Raw genomic sequence first — 16555 nt, forward strand, 5'->3', positions numbered from 1 at the left:
CCACTGGTGTAGATTTTGAAGTGTGAGAATAAAAAAGAATATTTTGGTATAATTGTTTATTGTAAATGATTTGCACAATGATGGGCCCCAAAACTCAATCCCCCAGAGAAGTTCCCATTTTCCCCTGGGAAACAAACACCCTAATTCTTCTGCCTTTAAAGGAGTTGCCAAAAGTCAGAAAATCCATGCACTTGAGAGTTTTTGTCTCTGAAGAGCCAAGAGCTAGAAATTCCAACAGGATGGCTCCGCATCTGCCCTAGAATGGGAGTACATTAGCAGAGGGCTGTTCGTGCCTCTCACAGCCACAGATACCAGCTGCTGCTGAGGAAATGGGAAAAGCAACCCCACTTTTCAGCTACCATGCACCTGGTCAATTGTGAAATCCGACTTGAATGGAGAGAAATCTCATCTTGACTCCATTTGGTATTGAGCACGAAGGGTAGCCTGGCCTCCAAGGAAATGCCAGAGGTGGGGAAACTCAGAGAAAATTCAACCAACAACCAACTTAGGCAGTGGAACAGTGTTCTCTGAGTGCCAGGCCGGCCTTACTGACACCTACTGTAACAGTTTTTCAAAACAAGGACAGCTCTACTCTCACATAGCTTGCTTCAGAAATGATTTTTCCTCGTATAAGTGGTGTTCCTTTGTCTGACAACCACACATGCAAGAAACAAGAACAAAGGAGGAAGCATCTAAGCCACCAGATCGAACACATTCACACATCCACCTGCTGCAACATACTCATCCTATGAGTTTATTAGGGGGACAAAAATGAGTAGGAGGGTCTTTTCTATGAAGGAGTTTATCGGACCGTTATGGAGAGAAACAAGAATCCAGCTGACAATTGTAAAACTACAAGTATGGATGAGGTACCAGGGAGGTACAGAGGAGAAACAGAACTCAGAGGGAACTGTATAGCTTAGATGCTTGTATTAGAAAAGATGAAAAAAAAAAAAATAAAAAAATAAAAAAATAAAAAAAAAAAAAAAAAAAAAGAAAAGATGAAAGTTTAAAATCAATGCTTTAAGTTTCATCTTAAGAAGTTAGAAAATTAAACCCAAAGTAAACAGAAGAAATAATCAAAATAAGAACATAAGGCAATGAAATATAAAACAGATAATCAGTAGAAAAAGTTAGGTTTTTAAAAACATTAACAAAAGTAATAAACAAGCAGCAAGATTGATCAAGAAATAATGAGAAAAAAGCACAAATTACTAATACCAGGAATGAAATCCACTGCAGATTTTACAAACATTAAAAAGATGGTAAGCAACATTATACCAATGAATATCACAACACAGATGAAATGAACAAATTTCTTGACAAATACAACTTATCAAGAATGACACAGAAGAAATAGAAAATCCAAATAGCCCTATTCCTATTAAGGCAGTGGTTATCCAAGCGTGGTTCTCCAGAATGGCACCATCAGGTATACGTGGGAACTTTTTGAAAGGTAAATCCTCAGGCCCCACTCCAGACCTACGGAATCAGAATCTGGGGGTGCAGTCTCAGCAAGATGTGTTTTAACAGGCTCTCCTGGTGATCCTGATATCATTTGAGAACTGCTTGAATACCATCTTCCCACAAGAAATGCAGGCCCAGATGGTTTTGGCTAATAAATTTTACCAGACACAGAAGAAAGAAAAATACCAGCCTTACAAAAACTCTTTGAGAAAATAGAGAACACTTCTCATCATTACTTTTAATTTCCACTCCCTTATGGAAGATGTAGGAGATTTTTTAAATCCGCCCTTTGATTCTTGTTTTGAAGTGACAGTTTCTTTGGGATGAGGCATTCTGAGAGACAATAGGTCCACAGTGCCCAGGTGGCCACACCGCGTGCCTTCAAGTAGAGAAGTCTTTATGAATTGTCTTCTCTCCTTTTCTTGCAGCCCTAAGAGGAGTGATTATCTACTTCTCTGTGCAGCAGCTAAGGCTTGAGGCTCACCCACAAGGATACCCACAGCACAGTGACCCTGCCTTAAGCTGTCATACCAAACCTCACTCAAGCCAGAGCAGACACCGGAGCTCAGATAACAAAACTGATTAAAATAGACTATCTGCTCATGTTATTCCCTCTAAATAAATACCCATACGACCTTTCCACATCTTCCTATTTTCGCTTATTCATCCTGAAGTTTCAGCTCAGGCATCACCTCCAGCAAGCCTTAAAAACTAAGCAGGGTTTGGGTTCAGTAAACGGTAGGGTAGAAAGGGTAGAAACCACATCTTACTCTTTTTATTTATTTTTGAATGTCTCACAGTACCTGACCATCACATAGTTGACACTCAGTAAACATGAAGTGAAATAAAGAGTCCGCAAGTGGAGTCAGACAGGCCAAAGTCTACATCCATAAATAAAATATGCTTAACTTGATTTTACTCAATACTTTTGGTAGAACTCATTTTTAAAACTAAACACCTCTAATGTACTCTTCATTCAACCTCTCAATAACACTGTCAATGCAAACCACGTGGACTGGCTTTCATTTTGCATACTTGACCTCCCTTTTTAAAAACTCTGGTGGGTGTGTTAGGTGTCTGCCCATTGACCTGTGCATTGCAGGACCTCTTTGAGAATGAATACAGGGACCAAGAGAGCAGCAGTGAACAGAGGACACCTAGAATCTCTGGCTAAAATGGCTGGATTCCCTCTTTTAGGCTCTTTCTACAGACCTGTACTTTATCTTCACGCTTTGTGGATCAGCCTGAAGCAAAAGGCGGCAACTTCTCCCACCCCCTGCCCATAATTTGCTGGCACCATTCCAACTACTCCTCTGCCACATGAGATCATGAAGAATTAATCTCCTGTACAAGTAGAATAAGTCCTTGAGGGAGGTCAAGTTTTGCAGAGAACATGCAAGGTCTCATTCTTAATTATGATGAAGAATGGCATTCTGTGGCCGTTAATTTTTATTGGAAGGCAGGGCATTATATTAACAGCTAATATTTATTAGGCACTTACTATATACCTAGAACTGGGTCACATACTATTCATACATTGTCTCATTTAATCCTTATCAACAACCTTATGGTACTATCAGTAGCCCATACCCTGAGAATATTTATGTTTAACCAGCTGAAAAATCACAAAGTTAAGGAGGGGTGAAAATGAGATTTAAATTTAGGCCTCTCAGACCCCCAAATCTATGCTCTGAGTGCCAATGCTGTATTGTCTTGCTTACAGACTTCTGGTGTAATTATGCCCCTACAAGGTCCCGTGCAAACCAATGGCAGAAGTAAGTCACTGATATCAAGGAGGAGGAACCATCCAGCCCACCAATTTAAAGATCAAAAGTACCCTTTAAACGTGATTCATTTTCCACATAAGAGACTAATTTAAGGAAATTTTCTTTCTATTCAAAATAATGGTGCTAAATGAAAAGCAATTTAGCTTTACAATGGCTTCATCAGAACCTCATCTGTCAAATCCCTAAATCATGCTCTCGGAGCACATTTCTCAACGCAGAGAAATCAGCAGGGGAAAAAAGCAACTGTAAAGCAAACAGGCGAAGGTATGAAGTTAGTGTGATCTAACGAGCATAAACTACAGTCTTAATGAATAGCTGTGCTCGTGGGCCACCACCAACACCATCACCACCACCATCGTCATCACCATCACCACCAGCATCACCATCATTGGCACTGTTATTATAAAGCAACTTCATTCCCAAGGGGGAACACTATGACCTCTAATGAATGAGGCTTCTGTTTACCCATCAAACAGGCACTGTTTGCATTACCAAAGGGTTAATTTTCGATCTTTCTTAATAATGGGTCATGAGTGAGCAGTGGTAGCTAGCAAATATATTACTCTTCCTAACAACATAGTACACTCAAATTAGTAAAATGACCACAAAATCATGACAACGTTATTTGGAATTATGGACTTGGCGTACCAGCAGAAGTGATCACACACCTCACAGTCCACATTGCACACATCACATTCTTTTCTTAAGCTATTTAATTGTTGTGCTAACTCTAAGAAACGCTTGATTATGATGTAAATGATAAAACGTACCTTAAAGATTAAGAAACTGATTATTAAAAAGTCAACCATTTGTATTTATATCAGAGGGCAACAAGACAACAAGGGCAACCCTATCCCCTAGCGGCTGAGCACTGCCATTCACAAACTCACAGCAGAGAGGAGCTTGCCCTGTGACTCCAGATAGAGCCAAGCTTTCAGAGGTGTTGCACTGGCTCTGGACTTGTATGAATATCAATTTTTGTTGTCTGGTGTACTAAGTAGGAATCCATCCCAATTTATATTGAGGCTCACTTTGTCGTTACCAGCTTTCACTCAAATCACTATGATAATTAACTTTCTCTACCCCCGCATGTAAGAGATGGGACTTGATTTCTCAGTAAATTTGCTCTGTTTTATTGCCTATGTAACAATATGCCATATCAAATTATTTCTTTTAAGATCTGTGATTTTATGCTTTTTAGGTCTAACAGACTATAACAGCATGTAGAACTTATGGTTTCTGATTTGTTTCAGCACAGAGTATACATAAGCCAAACAGTATTATCCCTTCAAGACAACTTCAAAATCTCTTTTAATGCATGATTTAAAGTACTTCAAAATGTTTTCCTTATAAAATTTAAATGCATCTAAACACCTGTAAAGTTGTATGTGTCAGCTCCATAAACTATGAAACAGAATTCATAAATCTGCTACATTAACAATGAATCATAGGTCAAAACAGTAATGTTAATAATAATGGCAAAAATACTCTTTACACTTACTAAAAGCCAGGAAGTGCACTGAATGTGTTTAATCTTTATCTCATTTAACCCTTACAACAACCCTATGAGGTAAGTACTATTATTATTCCCTCTGTACAGATGAAGAAAGTAAGGCTTAGAGCAAGGTTTCTCAACCTTGGCACTGCTGACATTTTGGACCAGATAATTCTTTGTTATGGTGGGGATGTTCTGTGTATTGTAGGATGTTTAGCAGCATCCTTGGCCTCTATCTACCAGATGCCAGTAGTATATCCCACTCCCAGATGTGACAACCAAAAATGTCTTCAACACTGCCAAATGTCCCCTGGGGGAAAAATCGCCTCCACTTGAGAACCACTGGCTTAGAGAAATTAAGGAATTTACTAAAGGTCATATACTTAAAATAGTAGAGCAGGGATTAGAAGCCAGGTATGCTGAGTCTAGAAGGCATGCCATCAACCAATAAAACATAGTGCTATTCACTCTGTGATAGTTTAAAGGACATATATTTTCCCTCAAAATAGAAAACTAAATATGAAGATAAACTATGAGTGTCTTCCTGTGGAAAGATTTTCCATGACTACACCCAACTGGGCCCTTCCAAGTTTTTTTCCTAATTAAGGCCCATGTCTCAGTGGCTGTTGACCTTGCATAGGACTCCCCTACCCCACCTACTCCAACCTTCTTTCCAAAAGATGGTCACCAATCACTTGGTTAAGGCTGATTCCATACTTCAGTAAAAAAGACACAATCCCTGCCCCTAAAGAGCAGGGCCATCTGCTTCCTACCAGTTCCCTTACTTGACCCTACTCTGTCTCAAAGTGCAAGCCATTTGCACAGTGGCCACTGAATGCTGGTTTCTCTCTGAGGGATCCCCCTAGCCTTCAGTGACTAAGCACTTTCCAAGTACCAAAGCCTTCCTATGTGCTTCACATATACTATATCATTCTGGGCTCCCAAGAACCTTAGGAAGTATCATTATTTCCATCTGACCTACAGGAAACAAAGGTTCTGGTAAGTACTCATATTTCAATCTAGAAACGGGTGACTCCAAACTCCTGCTCTTGACCCAACTTTCTGCCCTTCTTTCATGGATGAGCAAAGACTACAGACATGCCTCTTCCAAAGCACATTCTCGGCTTAGTCTACTCCCTCCAGCTTGCTTAGAAATTTTCATGCAGGTCCCCTCTCCTCAAAGTTATGGGAATAAACAATACAGTGCAGAGAGTCATTCTACTTGTGCAGAGACAAAGGGAAAAATTCAAGCAGTGATCTCATGAATTTTGAAAAGCCATTATCATATTAAATCAGAGGGTAGAAAAATACAGGACAAATTTTCCTTTATCTGATTCTATTTTGCTGTTTACTTTTTATGCATAAAGAGTTATGTATTCATGTATGACTGATTACATTGCTCCAAAGCACTTTAAGCAGTTAAGTACTAAAACAGATGATTTTGAAAAAAAACCTGGTGGTAGAGGTGAAGGATTTTTCCCCTTTCAATCACATTATTTAAATATCACTGTTGCTTGTTGGGTTTTTTTTTAAGTCTTCATTGAATTTTCCTGAGAACTTCAACTTGTGGGTTGAGGCCAAATATGAAAAATTTCAGATGTAAAATGTCTTGATGAGAAAATAAAAATTGGCAGAGTAGGGAAATGAACTCCAAAAGGCATATTTTTCTGACACTTTGATTTTATTCAGCTTTAAGCTGCTTCATTTGAGGGCGGGGAGGTTCCACAGCTGTAAAAAATTATAAAACCACCGGAATGGAAAAAAAAAAACAAGACATTTTTAGCATCTCAAATACCTGCCTTTAAACCCTAGCCCAACCATTTCTCTGCTTTGTGACATCAGTCAAGTTACTTCTTTTCCCTGGGTTCTTCATCCATAAAAGGATCACTGTGAAGATTAAATAAGATAATGCATGTGAAGCCCTGCCACATGGTAAACACACAATAAATTTAATCAATAAAATGCCTTTTAGACATATCTATGTTTTGGCCAAAGTTTATGTTTTGGCATTTGTCCTTTTAATGTCCTTCTCATGATTAGTTCACACTATTTAGGTGAAATTAGAAGTATCTAAATCATGGGTAATCTGGTTGGTGGCCAAAGGACCATCACTATGAGGCCAGACCATGGTACCTGCCCAATGACCTCCATGCTAATCAGCAATGTTGCTCCTCCTCAGTGATTCAGTTATAGGTCATAGAGGGCTTGTCATCACTGGAAATGTTGTTTGGTGGTCTCGGTTTTCCTGTAGAAAACCTTAGTAATTAGAATCAGAGAGTATCATTCTTGAGCCAAAAGGAACCATAGAAATTCTTGTGTTCAACCTCATCCCTTTATAGATGAGGACACTGAGATCAGAGAGGAGTGAACTGCAAAGCTAAACTAGCGACAGAATACAAATCTGATTCTTCATCTTTCATCTATACCAGTGGTTTTCAACCACAGATGACTTTGCCCCCCAAGAGACATTTCTGGTTGTCACAACTAGGTATAGGGGGTTTGCTATTGGAATCTAGTGAGTAGAGGCCAGGGATGTTACAAAACACCCTACAATGCACAGGACAGTCCCTACAATGAAAACACCCATAGTACCAAGGTTAAGAAACTCTGATCTACACTACTGGACCCAGTGTCTCCCGATACTCCAAAAGCTGCCACTTAAGCTGCTGTTGGGCATTGGACTTGGTCCCAATCTGGAAGCTCTCACCAATGATTGAATCGATCAAGTTAATTCTGCCTCTTTAGTACTGAAGGCTATTGGGATTAGGAGGGATTTATAGAGTTGCCTACTTGGGCAACTGAAAGCCTGGGCGTAACTTCTGAAGCACAGTGATATGCCCAGCATGAGTGCTTCTGAAGTCTTAAAGAAGCACTTAGGTCTTATTAGGCAATCTAAGAAAATGATTCTCAAAACACCACAGAACAGTCAAATGATGCACACCACACAGTTATCAAATATTCAGAATAATGCACCACAAACAAATACACTGACACTGCACTAAACATCTCCAGGACTAATGGTTCGAATGGAGGAGAGGTAGAGATTGAAGTACTGATGTAGAGCAAAAATACTCTCAGAGTTTCCACCCAAAGCTAGAGACCCATATTGAAAGTACTTAAACAGAAAAGCAGAGTCAATGATCCAGGCAATTGCATATTTTTTGATTCTTGTCCATGCATGCCATCTGGCTTGCTGACCTCATAGGTCCCCACCCTGGCCAGTGTGACGGCCAAATAGAGGCTGAATGTGGGAGTATGTGGTGATCTACAAGTATGAATCATTTATCAATCTGAGCTTATTTACCCGCAGTTCCACCTGGTAATTCTGGCTTTAGTTCTGACCCATGGTAGAAATACACAAAGGATCCCAATCTGATACACTCATAAATTCAATCCACACTAATAAATACTAATCAGGTCCAAGGCATCATGCTTTGGGGGAGCAAAGCCCCTACTCAAAAAAAAAAAATCACAATGATGCCAAGAAGAATGACATGCACCCAACTAATTCTTGTACATGGTTCACAGGCCAACAGCCGCGGCTTCAGAGCCGGGAATGGGCGGAGAGCATAGCAAGCACGGCGCCCCTAGCCCCTGACCCGCGGCGATGCTCCGCGGAGGCGCCGGAACCTCGCCGCACGCTTTCCCAACACAAGCGACCTTTGAGCCCGCCTGTCCCACGGACCCAGGCGCACTTCCGGCCACCGGGACCCAGGACGGAGGCGCGGGGCGCGGGGCGGGCGGGGACCCCGGCTCCAGCCCTGAGGCCGTGTGGACCCGCCACACCCACCTCCGTCCCCGCCGCCAGGAAAGCCATATGTTTCTTTTTTACGTCCCTGAGTCTGTTTATGTTTTCTCAATGATTTCAGTGGTGTGCATTTTTTGATTCCACATATAAGTGATATCAAATAATACTTGTCTTTCTGACTGACTTACTTTACTTAGTATGATTACCTACGTTTACGTTTTACCTATGCTTATATTCCTGTAAATGACATTATTTCATTCTTTCACACAGCGGAGTCATATACCACTATGTACATATATCACTTGTTTTTTATCTGTTCATCTGTCCATGGACATTTTGTATCTCTCCACATCCACATGGGTATTGTAAACGGTGCTGCCGGGCACACTTGGGTGCATGTGACTTCTCTTTGGAATTCTGGTTTTCTAAACATATACTCTTAGGGGAGGGGATATGGGGTTATATGTATACATACAGCTGATTCACTTTGTTATATAGCAGAAACTTAACACAACATTGTAAAGCAATTATACTCCAATAAAGATGTTGGAAAAAAAAAAAACTACAATGAGGTATCACCTCACACCAGTCAGAATGGCCATCATCAAAAATCTACAAATGGGCTTCCCTGGTGGCGCAGTGGCTGGGAGTCTGCTTGCCGATGCGGGGGACACGGGTTCGTGCCCCTGTCTGGGAGGGTCCTGCATGCCGCGGAGCGGCTGGGCCCGTGAGCCATGGCCGCTGGGCCTGCGCATCTGGAGCCTGTGCTCCGCGGGGAGGGGGGGCCCACAGCGGTGAGAGGTCCACGTACCGCAAAAAAAAAAAAAAAAAAATCTACAAACAACAAATGCTGGAGAGGGTGTGGAGAAAAGGGAACCCTCTTGCACTGTTGCTGGGAATGTAAATTTATACAGCCACTATGGAGAACAGTATGGAGGTTCCTTAAAAAACTAAAAATAGAACTACCATATGACCCAGCAATCCCACTCCTGGGCATATACCCAGAGAAAACCATAATTCAAAAAGAGTCATGTACCAAAATGTTCATTGCAGCTGTATTTACAATAGCCAGGACATGGAAGCAACCTAAGTGTCCATCAACAGATGAATGGTTAAAGAAGATGTGGCACATATACACAATGGAATATTACTCAACCATAAAAAGAAACAAAATTGAGTTATTTGTAGTGAGGTGGATGGACCTAGAGTCTGTCATACAGAATGAAGTAAGTCAGAAAGAGAAAAACAAATACCATATGCTAACACACATATATGGAATTTAAGAAAGAAAGAAAGAAAAGGTCATGAAGAACCTAGGGGCAAGACGGGAATAAAGACACAGACCTACTAGAGAATGGACTTGAGGATATGGGGAGGGGGAAGGGTAAGCTGTGACAAAGTGAGAGAGTCGCATGGACATATATACACTGCCAAACGTAAAACAGCTAGCTAGTGGGAAGCAGCCGCATAGCACAGGGAGATCAGCTCGATGCTCTGTGACCACCTAGAGGGGTGGGATAGGGAGGGAGGGAGGGAGGGAGATGCAAGAGGGAAGAGATATGGGAACATACATATATGTATAACTGATTCACCTTGTTATAAAGCAGAAACTAACACACCATTGTAAAGCAATTATACTCCAATAAAGATGTTAAAACAACAACAACAACAACAACAAAAAGACACATGCACCCCAATGTTCACTGCAGCACTATTTACAATAGCCAGGACATGGAAGCAACCTAAATGCCCACTGACAGATGAATGGATAAAGAAGATGTGGTATATATATACAATGGAATATTACTCACCCATAAAAAGGAACAAAATTGGGTCATTTGTAGAGACGTGGATGGACCTAGAGACCGTCATACAGAGTGAAGGAAGTCAGAAAGAGAAAAACAAATATTGTTTATTAATGCATATATGTAGAATCTAGAAAAATGGTACAGATGAACCAGTTTGCAAGGCAGAAATAGAGACACAGATGTAGAGAACAAATGTATGGACACCAAGGGGGGAAAGCGGGGAGCGGGTGGTGGTGGTGGGATGAATTGGGAGATTGGGATTGACATATATACACTAATGTGTATAAAATAGATAACTAATAAGAACCTGCTATATTAAAAATAAAATAAAATTCAAAAAACAAAAAAGACAGCCTCTTCAATAAGTGGTGCTGGGAAAACCCAACAGCTACATGTAAAAGAATGAAATTAGAACACTTCCTAACACCATACACAAAAATAAACTCAAAATGGATTAAAGACCTAAATGTAAGGAAAGATTGTTAATGAAGAAGGAATGATAGAAAACACAAGGCAAATATGACCGTCAGCAAGGAGTTGAGCTTGACTGGAACTCAGGGTGAATGAAAGAGCATAACAGAGACAAACAGGAAAATTGAGATGGAGGTAGATGACGAAACCCTTAAAATCCCAGACAAGAAGATAGTCTTTACTAGCTGAAAGGAAGCCAGTGGAGGGTTGTTGCTGTTGAGTTACTGTTGCTTTTTTTCTAAACAGATGTGACACTGTGGAAAAAGGAATCAGACATGGGTAAGCAGAATGGAGATGAAGAAACCAGAATAACAAGAGTGGTTAGGAGGCTATTCAAGACTCTAAGAGATGGATAATGAGACGGCACCAAGATGATGAGAATGAAAATAGTGAGGAGGAAAAGCCCACAACCTGTTAGAGACCCATGTATCACAGGTGAAGGAGAGAAGAAAAAGGAAACATTGAAGAAACACACACAACAGAAGCTCATATAAAAGGACTCAAAAGTGTTGATCCTGGGTGAGTGGGAGAATGGTAGTAATTATCAGACCTGAAGATGGAAGAGAAAAGAAGATTGAATTGTGCCTAGACAATCCTCTTGATTCAGAAAATGACAGCTCAATGCCAAGGTCATTCTTCCTACTAGTGTCTAAATATACTACCCAGACTCAGTGCCTGAGCTACTGACTCCACCTCTGAGGGAGGGAGCACCCTCTTGTCATACTTCGTTCCCAACTCCTGCTACACAGACTCTGAGTCTAGATCCCTGCACCTGTGCTGCCCAGACTCCTGCTGATCTATTAAGAAGACGAATGAGTGAGTGAGGGATGATGAGTGGCAGTTGCCTGATACTTTGAAATCTGACCAAACTATCTATGTGGACCCTCCATCACCCTCCTTTCTCCCCTGGCTGTTTCACCTGAAATCACAGTACTTGTAGGCCATTTCCCATGTTAACTCCCTTGGGCATTATCCTTTGTGGCTAATTCTCAGTGTCCATCTGTGATTTGTGCCCTAACCAGACCACTTTGCTCCTTTCTCTGGCATTCTGTCTGCCACCATTCATTGTAAACTCACCCTGACTCAGCTGGCCAACTTGGAATGTAAACTGGACGTATTCTCATAGCTGATGCGCACGTTCCTACTACTTTGAGAATTATAGTCATCCCAAATATATATAGGAAAATATTTTTTAAAGGACTTTATTTCTTAGAAGATCCTCTTGCCCCAGATTTCACCACTAATACTTGGGCTCTAAATGTCAATACTACTGAGTAAGTAGTAGTGTGCAAGATTGGTTATCCATAAGCATGCACAAATATGTGCGCTGATATACCCTATCACCCCTTTAACTTCCCCCACAAGTTATCTGGCTGTCTTTTTTTTACCACAAAGGTAGGGGGACCAACATCCACTGAGTCTATGTCAGTGACTCCAAAAGAGCTTCAGGATTCACCAATGAGTCTTAATATGTCCGGAATGAAACGGGACACAGTTCAGCAAAAGATGCACCTGCTAACATAAGAATACGAGTGCTTGGAAGGCAGTCGTGCCAAAGGGTGATATCCACTCACCTTCCTACCCATCTCCGCCCACACAAGACAATCTATTATTAACAGCAAAGGTGGAGGTTCTGCTGATGACTCATTAAGTATGCTGATTCATGAAGGACGACATGGGCAGACCTGACTAAAGAAATCATTTGCTGGATTTAATCAATTATTGGGTTCATCAAATGTGATTACTGAGCCACATAAAACTCCAAGTAAAAGAAGGCATTAGACACTTGAGGGAAAAAAATAACTCCTTGTTATGCCTTGCAACAGATAGAGGCCATTCTGTTATCTACATGTGCAAGACGCACTTTATCAATTATTTCCACACGTTTGTATCCTGGGCTGTCTTCCTCCTAATGTCCAGAATATTTTTGAGCCATTTGCCCCTTTGAGAAAAAGCGTAAAGAATCAGCAAAGCATACATGTTTAAAATAACTGAAAACATGAAGAAAAAAAATTCTCAACTATCCCATTAGACTTTAATACGCCCATACGTTCAAGCACCACGAATAATAAAAAATATTGTCAGCTCTCTTTTGTGATCTAGTGAAAGAAGAGCAAAGATCTAATTGTTCCCAATGACATTCAGTATTTACATCTATTATAGTACTTACTAAATTTTATTATAATTTTTTCACAGTCACACCTACAAGCCTGTATATCTCCTCACAGAGGCTATTTTTTATGTATTTTTTTATTTCTGGTATTTATTTCAGTGTATGGCAACAGTAAGTATTCAGTAAACTTTTGTTAAAATGGGAGATTTTTGTAAAGTGCTATGCATGTGACTATCAATCTGATTATCAACAAAAAGAGAGAAAACTTTGGCTAAAGTTAACTGTTCACAGAAATGTCCAGGTTTATGAAATGAGTAAATCGAGTCAGAACCAGAACTTCTACTTAAATGATCTTAACAAAGCTAGGGTTAGTAACAAACAAATCAACAAAAACCTTCATGCCACTGAGAGTTTTGCTATCTGGTGGCCTTAAAACTCCAACCCCTGGCCATCCTGACCAAAGTATTTCCACCGCCCACACATATGAAAACAGAACAGTTGTCTGTGGAGGTCCCTCAGGTTTGTGGATATGTCTTTATTTGTACAACTGCCTCTAATTGTGTTGACCATTCACAGATTCCCTAGCACACTGAAACAGGGAGTGAGTGTGTGTGCATGGTGTGTGTGTTGGAAGCTCTTCTAATATAGACTCAGCTTATAACATCATCCCTCATAGAAATTCTATTCTTCAGGGGCAGCCCCGAAATATTAGATTATTTATAGATATTTGTGATTATTTTGTACATGGTCTGGCATGCTTTCTCAAAGATACAAACTTCTCAGAGCCAGACCTGATAACTTGAAGTTGCAGCTGTATTGAAAACAACCTGATGATAATTTTATGGGGAAGCAGGTTTCCGGTGTAATCCCCTCTAGCTGTCAAATTACCATTTCACCACTTCAGCAAATCTCTTGAAATGATTGGCCTTTGTGGACAAGCCCCATTCAGAAAGCAAAAGGATGGTTCCCCTTAATTGTGTTTATTTAAAGCCCAATCTAATAAAGTTGTGCAGGGAGAAGCTTACCTCCTACCTACAGGTGCCCTTGCTAACCCAGTAAACAGTATTTATAACATCACTCTTTCTGTTGAAATTCTGGTCTTGAAAGACATGAGTACATTTCCCTTAACACTAAAAGTGAGACTTAGTAGAGTCACTGTCATCAAAATATTCTTCTGGACGGGAATAAAGACACAGACCTACTAGAGAATGGACTTGAGGACACAGGGAGGGGGAAGGGTAAGCTGGGACAAAGTGAGAGAGTGGCATGGACATATATACACTACCAAATGTAAAATAGATAGCTAGTGGGAAGCAGCCGCATAGCACAGGGAGATCAGCTCCGTGCTTTGTGACCACCTAGAGGGGTGGGATAGGGAGGGTGGGAGGGAGGGAGATGCAAGAGGGAAGAGACATGGGGATATATGTATATGTATAGCTGATTCACTCTGTTATAAAGCAGAAACTAACACACCATTGTAAAGCAATTATACTCCAATAAAGAGGTTAAAAAAATATTCTTGTGGGTTACTAAAATCTGCCTAGTACTTTATGAAATATTTAAAGAAATATATCTACCTCAGTTGAGTTGTAGTGGGATAATGATGACGTTGAAAGCTAGTCAATTTTTTTTTCTTTAACATGGCTTTAGAAGGTAAATAAATACATGAGTAAAAGGAAATGAAACTTAGCAAGAAAAGTTTAAACAAAGGTAGATTATTTTTGTATCCTGAGCTGTTTTTCCCCTTATGTCCAAAGCAAACCTACAAGATCTAAAGGTTTTTAATGTAGCATTTGTGTCACTTAGTTTTCCTACATGAAGCCACCAACTTTACCTGACTAATTATTGACTGAATCCAAATAACCGCACTTAGAATTCAACTAACCAGTTGAGTCCACACTAGTACACCTGTCACTAACATGAAAAAGGAATCACAGTTATTCCCAGTCCAAATGAATCACCCAATAGACAAGCATATATTCAAACAGACCAGCATCTGACGGGGTATCAAGATATATTTAAAAGTGTCTACCATTCATCAAATGAGGTATCCACATACTCCAAATTTACAGATCCCTGGAAAAGGTCTCAAGCAAGATCATTCTGATAAAGTTGAAGGTTTGATGCATGACAATGGCCTCAAATTCTTTAACACCTTCCCATCAAGAAATGTAATCTATATCCCCTTCTCTTGACTCTGGGTGGATTCTGCAATAGCTTGACCAATAAGATACAGAAGAAGTAACATTAAGGCAGTTTCAGGGAGACCAGCACCTTCCACTCCTTTTCTCTTGGAACACGTGGCCTAGGAAGCCAGTTAAGAGTGCAACACCCCTGAGACCACCATGCAGAAGAAGCCCAAACTCCTGGAGACATTCTGGAGGATGAAAGCCATGTGGAGAGAGAGAAAGAAAGGAGCACCGAAGCTCCCCACACGCGAGTGAAGAATCGATCTTGGAAGTGGATCCTCCATCCACATCAGCCCCAGCTGACACCAGGTGGGTCAGATCCAAACCACCCAGACAAGTCCTTCCTGAACTCCTGACCTATAAAATCATGAGCAAAGTAAAACCCTTGTTCTAAGCCATAAGTGCAGGGATGGTTTGTAACTCAATGATAGATTAGTAGACATGGATATATTTCACATGAGAATATGCATGTGGTTAAAAGCAGAAGAGCTCATACCAAGCCTCTATTAATTTGCACTTTATAAGACTTCAATAAAGCTGATACAAACCAGTTTTTTTTGACATCGACATAAAAATGCAACAGCTTTCACATCAGACATGCAAAAATATGCTTTCCCAAAAAATTGACACAGTAATTTGAAACCTGACAGGTTTGAGCAGTTCTCTTGAGAAACTCCCTCTTACCTGTCTATTTATCTCCCCTTAAAATAAAATTGAGGCAACTTTGAAACATCTCATACCCCAAGTTAACTACATGTGAAAATGATAAATTACCTTTTACTACTAAAGACTACTATGCCCTCTAATCTGAGTGATTAATTTACACCCTGCTCAGTGGTTCACATGCAATTACTACCATGAGCCTGATGAACCTGAACAAGACAGAATTATTCGGCCATCTGTATAAGCTCGTTAATTTTAGAAAAGTATAGCAACCTCTAGGAAGCTTTTAAAGTTTTAGTTCATTTTCTCTCAATGATTTGTGCACCTCCACACTGCACATCAAATGATGACACCACTACTTTGGATTACTGACTTTATTTGGAAACCACAGGACATAGGAGCCTCTACTATGAGATGAGACCCACTAGAAGAGGTCAGATTAAAGTCGTCACTGAAAGTACCATTGTTGAAACTTATTGGAAGATTTTAATTGCAACAGCAATTTTTGATCTCATATAATCTGTTTAAAGCCATAGTACCAAAGTCAAACAATGAAAAGCAGACACTAGGCTTTTAGACTGAGCCGTAGTCTTCTGCTGCTTGGCGAACAGAAGGTCTAAGCAACTCTATTTCTTTGGAATGTGCTTTCCAAACTCTTCTCAATAAAACAGAGTAATGGAGGGTGAAGACAGATGATATTCTACTTTAAATTACCCTTTCCATGGTTAAATCAAAAGACTGCCCTTAAAGGAATTTGTATCTATGTTTTGAGCTCAACAGCATTTTGTCAGCAAATCAGGCAAAGGAGAATCCA

At 40.3% G+C, this 16555-nt stretch overlaps 1 protein-coding gene across 4 annotated transcripts in view; it reads right to left on the reverse strand.

Moving 5' to 3' along the window:
• The window catches only part of PDE1C (phosphodiesterase 1C), a gene marked incomplete at both ends in the record, with an annotated part of 536637 nt that overhangs the window by 231014 nt on the left and 289068 nt on the right, over positions 1–16555 (reverse strand). The window lies entirely within an intron of this gene.

The sequence above is a fragment of the Hyperoodon ampullatus genome (genome assembly GCF_949752795.1).
Source record: "Hyperoodon ampullatus genome assembly, chromosome: 9".
Taxonomy (NCBI): domain Eukaryota; kingdom Metazoa; phylum Chordata; class Mammalia; order Artiodactyla; family Ziphiidae; genus Hyperoodon; species Hyperoodon ampullatus.